This window comes from Condylostylus longicornis, unplaced genomic scaffold, assembly GCF_029603195.1.
Source record: "Condylostylus longicornis isolate FDR11 unplaced genomic scaffold, ASM2960319v2 ptg000055l, whole genome shotgun sequence".
Taxonomy (NCBI): Eukaryota; Metazoa; Arthropoda; class Insecta; order Diptera; family Dolichopodidae; genus Condylostylus; species Condylostylus longicornis.
In genome coordinates this window covers 4,178,437-4,195,635 of record NW_026578024.1, presented here as the reverse complement: position 1 = coordinate 4,195,635, position 17,199 = coordinate 4,178,437, and positions in this window count along the sequence as shown.

Below are 17,199 nucleotides of genomic sequence, written 5' to 3'. Positions count from 1 at the left end.
CATTCGTTAAATTTCATTTAACCAGTAAAGGAATGCTGAAACTTTCGATTAGCTAGGATATTTTGCATCTATCTTTACGTAATAATATGTAATAAACTTTGCTCAATAAGCATATTTATATAATGATATTATAAATTCAAATCCGATGAAAAATCAATATTGCTCATCTTTGGAAATCTCAAGACTTTATTTATCATGCGTATAATTTGTCTAATCTTTAATTTTCCTTCACAAAAAATTTTGCTCTTAATTTGGAAATATTCAAATTATGCGTGAAAACAGTTTTTCTTTTCTATTTCACTATATACACATCGCATTTAGAATATTGTTAAATTTTGTGTGAAGCCTTTCATTTGATTGCAATCACGTTTATACGTTCGTGGATTTTGTTGTTTTTAAACCGGATAGAAAGGAAACGCAAAGATAGAAAATTAATCTAGATAAATAAAGTAAAAGTTAAAAATTCTCAACATTGTTTACTTATAAGGTTAATAGTACGGTCGTTAGAGAATGGTCTACAATACAAACGAGAAACGTGAAAGTAATTTAGATACACAACAATGTTGATGATATAATTAATTAGAGGGCAAATTAGGTTTATTAGAAATGCAAGAATAGTTGTAAAATTCCAATTATGGAATGCGAACTGTTAAAGTTATTTCAAAAAATATGATATATGAAGTATGATCTGACTAAAATTAGCATTGGTATGATACCGGCCCTTTATTTGGATGGTGTCGAGTTCCTGACCCTGGATAGGTTAATATAAAAATTATATTATATAGGTTAATATACTATTATATAATATTATAAAATAAAATATTGTTATAGTAGTAACAACAAAAATGAACAATAAATATCAATAAACTTCAATATTCAATATAAAGAAAAAAATACGGCAAGATGGTCACGGGATAGTTAAGTATCAATAAATGGTGAAACTGTAGCTTTACTATAAGAATTCAAGGAAAATTAGCGCCAATTTTCCCAAGGGGAACAAAACTGCACACGATGCTTTTTAGGCTTAGAATTTTAAAAATAATTTTATTTCCATTTCTACAAAATTTTTGTGTTCGCTACCTTAGAATTTCTTTTATAAACGTTTAGTACAATATTCTGTACAGATTTGTACACGTATTACATATTTTCTTCGCAAATTTTTATCAACAGAATTTTCTACGAAAACCTTTTAATTGCAAAATTATTATATATGAAAGTGAGGTTACTATAAATTTATTTACGAAAAATTTGATGGGCTCAAGAGGGGAAAATGTAAATAGAGGTAAACGGAATAATTTCGCTACAGCAATAATATTATATCGGCACATATATAATTTTATTATGACCCTTCAGCTGAAATTCTAAGAATTGCAATGTGCAATAAAATTAAAATGACAAAGGAGAAAAAGAGATAAGATATTTATATTTTATGGCGAAACAATTTTAATTTCGAATATCCCGGGAAAAATGCAAAAATTCGTGAAATTTACAAAATTTGAAATTTCGGATAGGTTATAAGCTTCTTTAAAAAATTTTTAAATATGAAAAACTGCCATATTTTATAAATTTAGAGTATAAAAACCGACACTAACTTTGCATTCCATTCAATAATGTTAATTTTGTTTCGCCCCAATTACTTAAATTATGTTTCTCTCCCATCCATCACCTATATATTATACTTTTTTTTAAAACATTTCAAAATTTCTGTAGATTCATTCAAATACAAATCATAAAACCCAATAAATTTTAATAAAATAAACAGAAAATACAAGCACACAAACAAATAATTTTAATTTGTTAAAAATTGGAAACGATTTAATATCAAGAACTTGATACTAATTCAATATCGAAATGGCAATACTAAAATTTTTACGAGCTTGTTTTATAAATTTGAAGAACCTATTAAAAATATATTCGTAATAAAACTGAAAATGCTTCATTTCGAATTGGAATACTTAAGATTTCTTTTGATCTATGCGTATTTACATATTGTGTGATGTAGGTAGAGTTTCGTATTTTAACAAATTTTTTTTTAAAAAGCATCAAAAACATAGCTATTGTATGTTGAAGTAGTCGAACTCGCATACAACTAAATAAAAATTTGTAAACATAGAAAATAATTAATTTAAAAATTTGGAAAGTTTATACGATTAATTTAAATAAGAAAACAATAAAATGTTTATATATTCACTCTTGTATGATTGTAAATGTAAATAAATAAGAAATTAATAGAAAAATAAGGAGCACTTTACCTGAACTAGAGCATAAAATTTCAAAGTATGTAATTGTATATGTAATATAATCAAAAATGATAATTTATAGAAGCTACAACCCTGTCATATGACAAAGCTAAAATTACGAAAGCCTGTCTTCGAATTTGCGTGGAGAAAACAATATGGAGTCAATTAGTTCACCTCCCCAAAAATATTAATTTAATGATTTAAAAACTCATATCTCATTTACTAATAATTGATTTCTTAAAGTATGTTTTAAAGATAGACGAACTTTTACACTTAATGTTTATGGCATTTTTAAATTCCTGCATTTGTTAAACAAAAAATTTTTAACACGTAATTTTACAGTAGGCTATTGTAATTTATTTCTCAATTAAACACTCAATTAATATGGTGACGCCACTTAGTGTTTGAGTAAAAAAAACCAAAAAATAAAAGAAGAAATTTCCAATAATCTGAAATTAAAATTTAATTAAAAAATATTTAACAGTTGCTTCGTGGTGTTTTACGATAAGTACAGCTGAATAATAACCCTTTACACTAGGGAAGTTTTCCTACAATAATATTGCTGTGTAAAATTAAAATAATTAATAAAATTTTATTAAAAATAGAATAATTTTGTAAATTAAGAAACTGAAAAATTTTATAAGACCAATAATTAATTAAAAAAAAAAAACAAAAAAAAAAATAGGAAGTGTTTTGTTTACATTAGTGCCTAAATTCTATATAAATATTATAGAAAAAATTATACTAAATAAAGAAACTAAAATGGCGTCTCAGTAAGTAGAAATTAATAATATGTAAATATTCCAAGAAATTTTGAAAACTTCACACATATTTTTATTAAAACTAGTTATATGCCAACTGTGTGCGTGCTTATGTAAGTTCCTAGTACCTAGCTTTATCTAATTATACAGCTTTTTATTTGAAGTGTGCAAAACCCTGATTTTAAAATAACCAGTTTAGTATTTATAACCATACCATGTTATAAATATTTTTACCTCGATTTAAACGAATAAATTGGAAAACCATCGGTTCGATTCGGTAACTTTCCACAAAAGCAAAAGTAACGCTTTTAGAGCTAAGTCAAAATTCTTTGATAATTGCTTAAAGAATAATTTTACAAGCGAAGCATTGTTGCAGTGTTTTTATTAAGTGATTTTGTTTTTAATTTCGTTCTTCGTATAAAATTTTGTAATGGCACATTAAAAGAATATTGAGATTTCTAACTGAAACAGTGTTTGAATAACAAGTCTCGTATGCGCGTTAAACTTTAAACTTATTTTCCGATATTGGCCGATTTTCTCAAAGGAAACCTAAATTAATTACGAGTACAGCCACATAACATTCTAACACATAATTGAGTCTATGGACTCAATTTTATCAAAATTGAATACAATTTTGAAATGCTTTTGCTATTCGGCCAAACACATTATATTTTTCGTCTAATCTGATTCTTGATGTTTTGTTGTTTTGATATTAGAATGAGTGCCGCCATCCAAACATAATAATTCTTCTTTCATACCTCTATAGTCAATATAGTCGTCACCTTCTGGAAAATTTCCGTTGTGAAATATACCGTATCTGCAATAATTTTTGTTATGTACAGGCAACACAAATTATCTGTCAACGTGGTTTGTGAATAAATTTATGTTTTTCTCAATGTTTTAACAATAAATACTCACACGCACATATATTTTTTTGATTTTGGAGTTTATTTTTAATTTTAATACAAAAAAAGTAAAATATGTATGTAAGTATTTAAAGAAAAACTAGAAGAAAATTTTATTTGTATTGACTAACCGTCAGAGCGAGAACGCCAACAGCGTAAAAGTAAAACTTTGTGTATAAAACGTGCTGAGTTATATTTAACTCTGTGTGAATGCGTCATATTCTACGGATAGTTCTATTTAAGAAATTGTTAATGAACGTAGGACTGAAACTGTTTATCTTCCAATATGATAACTTACTGGACAAATTAATTTCGGAAACCGAGCATGTTAGAAATCGGTTATAAAATTGTGGAAATTAACAGTTGTAGATGTTCTTGTATGGGTGACAAATGACAATAATTAAAACAAAAATTTGACAGATTTTGAGATTTTACTGTAAATTTTGAAATCATAAACTCTGGAAATAAGTGTTTTATTCAGTTTCAAAACTAAGAACTTTAGAAAAATTCCGTTAGCTCTAATTTTGTTATAATGGTTGTCATTTGCTGTAAATCACATAGAGTGCTGTGTAAATTGTGTTTTAAGTCATGTATTTCAATTGTGGAAAATTGGAATTTTATAAAATGAACCACTTCACCGAAATTTTCTTAACTATGTGCTAATAATGTTTTCAAAACAAAAAGTAAATAATGTTCTATAGCTTATTAAGTATGTGTATATCCCGCTATTAGAAATGGCTATTAAGCATTATCAAATAATCAAACTTTTAATCGTATTGTGGATTGCCTATAATAAAATTTTTAAATCTTTGAGAAACTTCCAATAGATTGTATATAATGTAAATGATTCTAACTTGAAAATAGAATGTCGTAAATAAAACGAGTGAAAAAAACATTATATTAGAATGTATTAGGATATTAAATTAAAAAATGCTGAAGAATTGAATAGAATCTATTGATTTCATATTATTAATGGAACGGAACAAATACCATTATATATTAAACATCTTGAATATCAAAAGTCTAGAACCGACGTTATTAACTAATTTAAGAATTAATGGTAGTGCTTATTTAAACCTAATTCCATAATTTTTAAAACGTAAAATAATTAAGGTAGCTTTATTAATTGGATATAAAATCAGACAATTTTCTAAATTTTCACGAAAAAAAAATTTTGTCATCAAAATTGGACCAACTGTCAATAATACAAATTTAGATCATATTTTGATTAAAAAAATAATAAAAATTCTATTTTTATTCTTTCTTTAAAAATAATATTTTCAAAAATTGTAGGAGGAAATTTTTGACGAAGTAACAAATTCTCACATTGAAATTTATCTCTTTCATACTATTTCACATTTGCATCTACAGTGATCCCAATTTAAAGTCGAACAAGATAATTCCGTATTTCAATAATAACTTCCATAGTTAGTTTTCTTGTAGATCTAAATATAGGACATGTGTACCATGATAAATTTTTTGTTATTGCTAAATTTTGTATTGATCTGAAAATATCGTTTAAAATAACATTAAGAACAGAAAAACTCGAATTAGCAGTAATTTGTTCTTGAGAATTTTTTAGATTCAAACTGTTTTCACATAAAATGTTACCAAGCTGAGATCATACCATTTTCTACACCGTCTGAATCGATAAAACACAAATTCCTAAACTCTACATCTCAGTCAAAATATATGGTCTGACTCCTAAAAATCAGATATTTAAAAAAAAAATAACATTCAAAATTTTTAAAAAATTATTTAATTTAGAAACTGTGACGCCAATGCAGCCCTAACTCTTAACGGAGTGAAAATATTAAAACTAAAATTATGAATTGTTCTCTTTCTTTAAATTGAGTTACTGTAAATGCGTGAATACAGTTACATTCATACGTACTATGTTATTGAAAAAAAAAATTCCTAATATCAAAAACCAAAATTTTATTATTTAATGGGAGATATCATATAGATCCAAAATCATTGATCTTGATTGTAAGAGAAAATTTTTCTTTTAAAAATAATAAAAAAAAATTTGGAATGAAAATTGTAAAACAAAAAAAAAAAAATGTTTCAACTGCCAGGAGTTTTTCTTCTCTAAATTTCAAATAGTTCACAAAGATCGTTCGTTGTCGCATCACAGGTGAAGCTAACTATATAAATTTCGCCAAAGAATTTTATTTGTATTCGAAATATTTATCAATAATTTTTTTAAATATAACAATCGTGTTTATTTATAAAAATCATTAATTTTATTAATAAAAGAACGCGCGCGTCAAAATTTTTATTTACAATATTAAAGATTGCTACATACGTAGATTCGTCTGAATTCTTTTTATATAAATAATTGGTATTACTTTTATTAATTCTAATATTTATTTATGAAAATAAATACTAAATTAGATTTTATTTTAAATTTATATAAAATTAATTTTTCTCTAGAATTCTTGCTTTGATTGTTTCATTTACCCTAACATTATACTAAAGATGGCTTTAAAAGAATTTTTATAATTAAAAAAAAATTAAATTAAAAACTAATTTAAAATAAGTTCTTCATTTTGAATTGCACAGGTAAATTTAAATGGAAAAATAATTCTTTTTTATAATTTAAAAACAAAGCGTCGCCCACCACAATTCAAATTTTAGTGCGAGATATACAAAAATAATAACAACTTCTAATTAAACAATATTAAAATACTATATAACTGTTATACAAATATGATTTACAAGAATAATAGAATGAATTTAAAAGTAAATGTAAAATTTAAAAGTGTCACCAATTCATAAAAAAATATGTCCATCAAAATAATTAAAAATAATTTCATTGCATCCTGACGTAAGTATATATTATTATGGTGGCGTATAACTGTCAAGTAAATTGCATTTTAAAAATAAATAATTTTAAATATACCAGGTAGTGCATATGAAATATCTAAAAACAAATTTATATATTTAAATACATATTGTATGTAAGTAGTTGTTAGCTATATTCTTTGTCACAAAAATTTTTTGCTCTATTAATATTTTCAAAAAAAATAATTACGAGTACTATATATATCAATTGCTATAAATTGAATTATACGAGTATATAAGAGGATGTAAGTTTGTATGGTTTTATACGGAAGTTGGATTTTGTGAAATAATTACCCTTACAAATCAAATGAGTTATAATTATTATGTCACACCGATCGCATAATGTACCCAAATAAATAGTAAAATTAAATACACAATATCCACAATACACATGGGTATCTACCGTTTATTTAAACAAGCCCTGCAATAATCTTATTTGAAAAAGAAAAATTTTCTTTCCTCCTCCTCCTTAAAAATTTTAAAATATGTAATATTTGTGGGCAAAACCATTAATAGCCGAATTAATTATTATAATATTATTAAATAATTGGTGGCGATTACAAGGTGCCTAATACATAATATTTTAAAAATTTCTGAAAAATTTGGGTTTTTATATCATGATTTACGCATTAGTTTGGGGCATTTAAGATTTTTTCTTTTTAATGTCGCAAAAAGTAGGCATATTTTAAGCCGAGTAACAATTATTAAGATTGATTTAATCGTTATTATTCGTTTTACTTGATATTCAGTAAATTTTTGATTTCTTTCTTTAGGTTATTAGTTCCTTCAGTTATGATTTTTGAAAAATAAATAGTTTTTGAAAATAAATTGAAAGTACAGGTTACAAAACTTAGGGTCGTCGTAGTAAGCATTATCGTGTAGTCTTTTACGGAGTGGAAATTCTTTTATCCCTAATTCATACTTATGTGAAATCATATTTATGCAGATATATGCAAAGTCGTTTGTTCAATAGGTGGTTTTAAAATAATTCACTTCACATCGGCATAATGAATCGGCAGGTGGCGTTCTTAAGCAATTAAGAATCGCCACCTGGAACGCTAACGGTATAAAAAACAAAATACAAGAACTTGAAGTATTTCTTATAACGCACAACATAGATATTTATTTACTTTCGGAAACTCAATCCAAAGGTGGGAGTGCTTTAATAATAAAAGATAATCTAAACTACAATGTACAGAATAGCATATAAAATATTGAATGTCAACTAACATCAATTGAAATAAAAACAAAAAAACGGAAACTCGTTGTTGGTGCAATATACCTACCACCCAAATTAAACCTGAAAAAGAATGAATATATTAAAATTCTGCAAGAACTAGGAGAAACATTCATATTAGGTGGGGATATAAATGCCAAACATGTCTCATGGGTATCTAGATTATCTACAATCAAAAGGAAAGGAATTGAAAGCAGCAGCAATTTGCCATGGTTGTCATATCCACTCAACTGGTAAACCAACCTACTGGCCCACTGATCCAATTAGATTGCCAGATGTATTGGACATATTTATAATAAAAAAATAGCTACAAATTGCATAGATCTGATCATTCTGCTGTCATCTTAAACCTGAATCAAAAAGCAATACCAAAGACAATTAAACCAACGTTAACGAATATAACGACGGTTTGGGAGAGCTTTAAAATGGATATAGAAAATTCAATTAAACTAAGATGTACTATAAACACTACACAACAACTAGAAGAAGAAACGGAAAAGTTTACAAAAATAATACAACAAGCAGCATGGCAAAATACGAAAAACAAATAACATCACATATCCTAATGAAATAAAAGAACTAATTAGTGAAAAGAGAAAAGCTAGAAAAAGGTGGCAATTAACGAGAGACCCGGCAGATAAAATCATATTAAATAGAAAGACACAGGTTATGAAAAGAAAAATTCAAAATTTTAAAAACGAAAACATGGAAAATTATATCAAAAACTTAACACCAGATGAAAAAACTGATTATTCGCTGTGGAAGGTTACAAAAAAACTCAAGAAACCTATTGTACATATTCCTCCCATAAAAACAACCAACAACACTTGGGCAAGAACAAATGAAGAAAAAGCACAAACATTTGCAAAGTATTTAGAAGAAGTTTTTAAACAACATAGGGTAACAAATAATAACATACAAAATGAGCAATCGACTGATGAAGGAATTACAAGTCTACAAATTCCGCAAGTTTCACCAAGGCAAGGTAAAGATGAAATCGAAAAAAGCTTCAAAAGAAAAAAAGCTCCAGGGCACGATTTGATTACCGTCGAAATACTGATCCAGCTGCCAAGGAAAGGTATATTATTTTTAAGAAAGCTAATTAACACCTGTTTTAGGTTAAAACACATGCCGATGATTTGGAAAGTTGCTGAAATGACCATGTTACTAAGGCCAGGAAAGCCACAAAACGAAGCAAAATCATACTGACCTATTTCATTATTACCAATACTATCGAAGCTAGTTGAGAAATTGTTTCTAAGGAACCTAAAAAATATAGTGGAAAATAAAGACATAATACCAAACTATCAATTTGGTTTTAGGGAGAAACATTCAACAATTGAACAAATCCATCGTGTTACGGATATAATAGAAAATGCGTTAGAGGAAAAGAAAATATGTACAGCAACTTTTCTGGACACGACACAAGCGTTCGACAGAGTATGGCACACAGGCTTGATCAACAAAATTAAAAAATTTCTACCATCATCGTACGTCGATTTCATATCATCGTATCTAAGGGATAGATTATTTAGGGTAAAAATTGAAGGTCAATATTCTGAATTAATGGAAATAATGGCAGGTGTACCGCACGGAAGTATCCTGGGACCGTTCTTGTACCAGCTTTACACTTATGATCTACCAACTTTCGATAAAGTAACAGTGGCTACATTTGCAGATGACACTGCACTATTAACAGTAGACGAAAATATAAATACATCAACACAAAATTTACAATATGCAAACAACAAAACCTTAGAATGGACAGATAAATGGAAAATGAAAATAAATGAACAAAAGTCAATACACATAAATTTTACAAACAAAAAAAAATTGCCAGAACTTACCAATATATTTAAACGGTAAAATTACACCTAATAAAGGAAAAGTCAAGTACCTGGGTATGATACTGGACAAAAAGCTATTATGGAGAGACCACATTAACAGAATTAAAAATTAAATATGCAAAGTTACAATGGCTGATTGGTTATTACTCCAAACTCAGTATAGGTAATAAACTTTTAATTTATAACCAGATATTAAAACCAATATGGCTTTATGGAATACAACTTTGGGGTTGCGCTAGTAAATGTCATATAGATATGATCCAGAGATTTCAAAATAAAGTACTTAGAAACATCGTTAAAGCACCATGGTACGTTAGAAATGCTGATTTACATCGAGACCTCAAAATAAAAACAGTCCAAGAAGAAATAAAAAGATTCGCTGTAAAACATTACGAAAAATTAGCATCACATACTAACATTGAAGCATCAAAACTCAGTCTAACAGGGGATGAAAATGAATCCAGAAGATTAAAACCAAAAAGAGGCCTTACGATTGGTTATAAATCTTGATTAGACTATATTATGTGTATATTATAATAATATGAAATTGCTTTGACAGGAAACAGATAGAATGTTGAAAAGTAATTGTGTGATTCAGCAAGTATTATTTAATTAGGCTAGGGTTACAGAAACAAGCTGACCAGTCATCAAGCTCATTTTGACCAGTTTTAGCGCTACATATAGATAATAAATCTAAATAAAAAAAAAAAAGGTTATTAGTTCCTTCAATTATGATTTTTGAAAAATAAATAATTTTTGAAAATAAATTGAAAGTACAGGTCACAATACTTAGGGTCGTCGTAGTAAGCATTATCGTGTAGTCTTTTACAGAATGGAAATTCTTTTACCCCTAATTCATACTTATGTGAAATCATATTTATGCATATATGCAAAGTCGTTTGTTCAATAGGTGGTTTTAAAATAATTCACTTCAAATCGGCATAATGAATTTTGTTTGTCTCGGAAATAACATGGAACCTTTAAAAACTTGAAAAACAATAAAAATAAATTGCATTTTAACAATATGGATATTATAATTTTTTTAATCCCCCTATACAATGTGATTACCATTATCTTACTCATCTTTAATATTGAAGTTCATTGAAACAGGGAATTGCTATAATATTACAAAAATTTAATGAATATTTATATTTTACGAAATATCAATAATTACATTGTAAGTTTAAAAATTATATACAAAAACTTTTACTTATACTATGCAGTTGTATTCCTAATTTGTTTACAATACGTTTGTAGGAATATATGTATTTCGAAGGACAAAATCATGAACCAAAAACAAAGCTCTCTTAAATAAAACAAACAAAATAATTTTTAATAACTATACAAGTCTATAACAACAAATACTCTTATTTACATACATACATACATATACGTGCTTATAAACTACTAAATGCAAATTCACATAAATTTTAAAGATGTGTTTTTATGAAAGCTCATAAATTTATAGATTTTTAAAAATAAATAAATAATAAAATCATCAAATTTTGAATTATAAAAATAAACAAGTTAATTCTAACATTAACATTATTTATAGGTACAACATAGTCATATAAATGAGTGTGTATATATGCGTATACATATTATGGTTACTTATTTACGCTGCTTGTACATATTATGTATATGCACGTATCATGCCAATATGACTCGCATATGTACATAAATTTGTTTAAAAATTTTATTCTTCGTTTTAATCACCTGTCGGATTTGTTGCCATATGTAAAAATAATATTTATATATAAGTTCGAAATGTTGCACTCATATTCATGGTTCCGTGAATTCTAATATAGAAAATTTAGTTTTGGAGAATTGCACATCATAACATAAAAGAAATTTGTGAAGGGGCTAAGCAACTATAGAACTAGCATCAAATCTTCTATTTGGCATGTAAATAAATTTTCGTTTCAAATAATAATTAGGAATTACATTTTTAAGGCACATAAGTATACATAATATGCAAAACAAGGTTATCAAGTAAAATGCAAATGGAATTTAAAATATCATTTCATTAGCTACTCGGTGGCATAAAAACGATCTACATTGAAGTTATTTCACATCAAGTTAAAAATTAACGTGTCTGTCCTAAGAAAACAATAAAAGATTAAAAAATCTGATGTGGTCAGCACATACCCGACCGCATTGTGTATTGTCTAGTTAAATGAAAGTGTTACAGAATATTATAAAAATGTCTGTTAAATACTTCTTTCCAATTTTTAGGACATTAGTAAGCTTATAGTTAACATACTTAGAAAAATGTAAATTTGACTCTTAGTAGAGTTTCGCTTTGTGCTACCCGAATTCCCTGAAATGCTCGCCAGTTAGTTTCGGTAACAACCAGAACTCAAATATCAAATTTCAAGAAATTCCATCAATTTGTTCTGTGGATATGGTGAAAAATGTAAAATCGGCCCGCAAATCAGTTCTCGAGAACTGATCTTTCCAAAAAAGTTATATGTTCATTGCTTTAATATGAGGAATTCATATATTAAATTTCAATGAAATCGGTTGATTATTTCTCTTTATATACACAAAAGTGTATATTTGGCCCGTAGTAAACGCCCAGTTGCTGATGCCTGATTTCTTCCAAAAGTTAGGAATTTTTGCGTATGATCGAGCAAAGCTTATATATGAAATTTCAAGTAAATCGGTTGAATACTTTCTTCAAAATGGTGAAAAATGAAAACAGGCCCGCTAAAAAGTGCAGTTCCCGAGGCCTGATATATACCAAAAGTTGATCGATCCGTGCCATGGTGGAAACAAACTTACATATAAAATTTCATCAAAATCGGTTCAGCCGAACTTGAGATACACGCATGCACACACAGACCGACAGACCGACAGACCGACAGACGGACAGACCGACAGACCGACAGACCGACAGGTTGCTAAAAATAGTTTATTTACACTTCCCTGCTATGGAGAAGTACGTTCCCACCGAAAACTCGATATGCAAAATTTGTTGCCATCACATAACCTACCTATTGTTTACACAATACGGTCGGTAAAAATTTATTCTACATTAAATTAACATAAACATTGTAAAATTTTTAATTCAACATTTTGGACATTATTATTATTTATTATAGTGTCATTTAGTCATTGACAACAGTTTTAATGGAAAAATGAAAAAACAGGAGACCTTGAGTCAAATTTGAATTAATTTTTTATTTTTAAAAATTAATGGTCTTCTCGCTCTTCCCGCTCTCACAATTTTCTATAATTTTCCAGTTATAGTTTTCGGTTATCTTCAGAATCACATATCAGACCTTGATTTTTGATTAATATCATTCGATTTTCTTTTTTTTTCTTTTTCAAAAATATTTTCACCCCCACATAATTATAATTATTGAAATTCATTTTCACTACGTCATCAGTCAGCACATGTTTTTCTTTTACACATATGTACACTTGCCACGTAAATTATATGTATGTATGTATGTACATTTGGACACAAATAAAGAAAAAACGAGAAAAAAAATAGAGTTGACCTTGTCAACTCTGTGATACCCGTACGAATTTGTTATCCTATGTGCGAATAACTAATGTGCCATAACTAACTATGGGGCAGACTATGACTTTAAGTTGCCGTATTACCATATTAATTTATGCAAAATTTCAGTACTATGTGTTATTCAAAATACTGGTTGTGGCAAACTACTATTGATGTTGTATGGCAGCTACCAGAAAGAGCCAAGAAATTTTAGCGAATTTTATCAAGCACATCGGCCCTACTAATATATTCACTTGTGTGAAATCTCAATATCACAGCTTTTATAGTTTTTGAGATATAGTCAAATAACTTTTGAAGTTGTATGGCAGTTACAAGAAGGAGCCAAGTAATTTCAACAACTTTTATGAGACACATTGGCCCTACTAATATATTCGTTCGTAGGAAATTTCAATACCATAGCTTTAATAGTTTCTGAAATATAATCAAATAACTTTTGAAGTTGTATGGCAGGTACCAGAAGGAGCCAAGTAATTTCAACGACTTTTATGTGACACATCGGCCCTACTAATAAATTCGTTTGTATGAAATTTCAATACCATAGCTTTAATAGTTTCTGAAATATAGCCAAATAATTTTTGAAGTTGTATGGCAGGTACCAGAAGGAGTCAAGTAACTTCAACGACTTTTATGTGGGATATTGGCCCTACTAATATTTTCGTTTGTGTGAAATTTCAATACCATAACTTTTATAGTTTCTGAGATATAGCCAAATAAATTTTGAAGTTGTATGGCAGCTACCCGAACCGGTACCCCGATCATGTCCAATTTAAATAGGGTTCTGGCACTTACTACAATAAATCATTTGTGAAAATTTGGTGAACTTAGCTCAATTAGTTTTTGAGTTATCGTTCGGACGGACGGACGGACGGACGGACGGACGGACGGACGGACGGACGGACGGACAGACAAAGCTAAATCAACTCAGAATTTGACGCTGATCAAAAACATACACTTGAGTCTATATCTAACACCGTTATTTCTTAGCGTTACAAACGGTAAGGCAAATTTAGTATACCCTTCGAACATACGTTCGTACGGGTATAAAGATCAAAATTTGCCGAAAATTATAATAAAAGCATACCAAAACATGATGTTTATAGGTTTGTGTATTAATTTTTCAACACGGAATGAACGACTCGATAAAAAGTTCATAAACTTCAATATGAAAAATTTTCAAATTTGTTGCGGTTTCTCAAATAAACATAAATATAAACATTGTGAAACAAAAATATAAATTTCAAAAAAAAAGAATTTTTTTTTAAAGAATTTAAATTTTTTTTTTGTTTTGTTAATTATAAAACAAGCAAAAATAGAAAAGTAAAAAAAACCCATATAAAATTCTGCTTTATGTTTTCCAATTATCTTAATTGAAAAAAATAAAATTTTAAATATTTTTGAAAATGGAAAATAAAAAGAAAATTCTTAAATTTTATGGTACCACCGATTAAAATTATTTTACTATGACAGCGACCAGATGTACTGCTGAAAGTCAAATCACCAGACTTAATAATTACTTTTTCACCTTGAATACAATCATTTTATATATTTTGTTACAGTACGTTCCAAAAATTTGAAGATTGTTTTCGCTTTAATATAAAGGAAATATTTTTTCGTATTAAAATGTTATAAATGACGTGTTTTTGACGTAAATGATTGCCGACTGCAATTGTATACAATAAGGGAGGTTACATTATGGGAACAAATTTTGCATATCGAGTTTTCGGTAGGAACGTACTTCTCCATAGTAGGAAAGTGTAAATATACTGTTTTTACAGAGGTGTCGGTCTGTCAGTCTATCTGTGCGTGCACGCGTTTATCTCCAGTTCGGCTTAATCGATTATGATGAAATTTTATATGCAAGTTTATTTCGACCATGGCACGGATTGATCAACTTTTGGGATATATTAGACCTCGGGAACTGGACTTTTTAGCAGGCCTGCTTTACATTTTTGATCATTTTGAAGAAAATATTCAACCGATTTACTTGAAATTTCATATAAAAGCTGTAAATTTTAAACCTCTGAAACGGTTGATGGCTTCTAGAAATAATAAAAGAATTTATTTTGCCAAAATATTTTTTTATCCTGCTTTAATGTTTGCCTTTATTCTAATAATATCCGTTTTAATCGGAGAACATACAATGTTACACAAAAAGAAGACTTAGAATGTTTAACAAAAATTTGCAGCTCCCACAGAATTATCGGTCTACGCAACTATTCCTAGGTGTTTACTGTAACGCACAAATGTACACAGTTATATGGTGTATTCGTGAATAATTTTACCAATATTAATCGAAAATATTTTTAATTTTATTATTTCTTTGATGATTGTTGTTTTTTTTTTAAAGATATTTGCACGCTTCAAAGATATTGGCTGCTATCCTTTCTCCATTGAATAGGTAAAGAAGAACATTATTTGAACATGACATATTAAAACTAAAAATAACCGTTAACTTTAAAATATAAGAATGTGTGTAAAAGAAAATTGTATTTGTTTTTTTGCTTTTTACCACATTTTCCAAAAAGCTTTTAATTTAATTCGTAATATTTTTTTTTCGCTTCTACATGGAAAACATTTTAAAAGAAAATTAATAGTAAACAAAATTATGTCAACAAACATCTACACGCCATAAAAAAAATTTAACGAATTCAATGGAAAACTTTCGGAAAATCGAAAATTCAATTTGAATTCAAAGCTTTTACGACAAAAGTTACAATAAAGCACGTAAAGCTTTTGCAACAGAAGCTTCGTATTGAAGAAAATATTTTTGCGTGTTGCCGCTGAATAGAAAAAATTTTAGATTTTATATTTTTGCTACAGTAATGAATTTTCAGGAGAAATTTTGAAATTCATGTTGATTTATACAATATGTAAGTTTAGATGTATTTGGGATAATCTATTAATCAATTCAGAATTTCTTGACTTTTGTTTCAAATGAAGCATTTGAATTGTGAATTCTGCAATTGTTGAAACTTTTACATTCCATGATCGAATGCAGGTTTTTGTGAAAAAAAGGGAAATTTGGAATTTTCTAAAAAGTTACGTGTTAAAATTTGCTCTTCTTTGATAGGATGAAGAGTATCAGAATTAATTGGGTATAGATTTCTTATAAAACACTAACTGCACTTTTTAACACTTCTTAGTGTAGTGATTATTCTAAACTTTGAAAAAGGTGGTAACTTATTTAACGAAATCACTTTTTTAAAATATAATAGAGCAGAATTTAGCTTTTTGCAATTAATTTTTTAATACCTGCGAATATTTCGAAAATCTATATGACCTTACACGTTTATTTGTAAATTTTAAAGCTTTTAAAAATGTTTGTCTTTTATTAATTGTACATCTGTACATAATTTATCTACTTAATTTCCATAAAATTCTATAAAATTTATCTTATTTGTTTTTTTTTGTATTAAGTAATCGTAAATTTTGTATTTTAATTTTTTCGAACATATTATAGGTACATTACTTTTTCCAGCTAGATAAGCATTTGATTTTTGACACACATATTTCTCAACTTCCTAAATTGTATGTTATTACATTTGATTTAATGGATTATCCAATTGAATTTGTAAATCTTTTAATTTTTTTTATAAATCTTTGTTACTTTTAGATTTTATTCTTCAATTTCCTGGCAAAATAAATTCCTAGATTAATGAGATTTATGTTTATTTATTTGCGATTAATTGAAATAGAAATACAATATCAGATTATCATTATATGGGTCGGTTGAACGTCACAAGAGATTCAATACAACAACATATGCAATCATAATTCCTTTATTTTTGCGAATTGTTATTAAAAAATGAAAGAAATGAAATTAAAATGAGGAA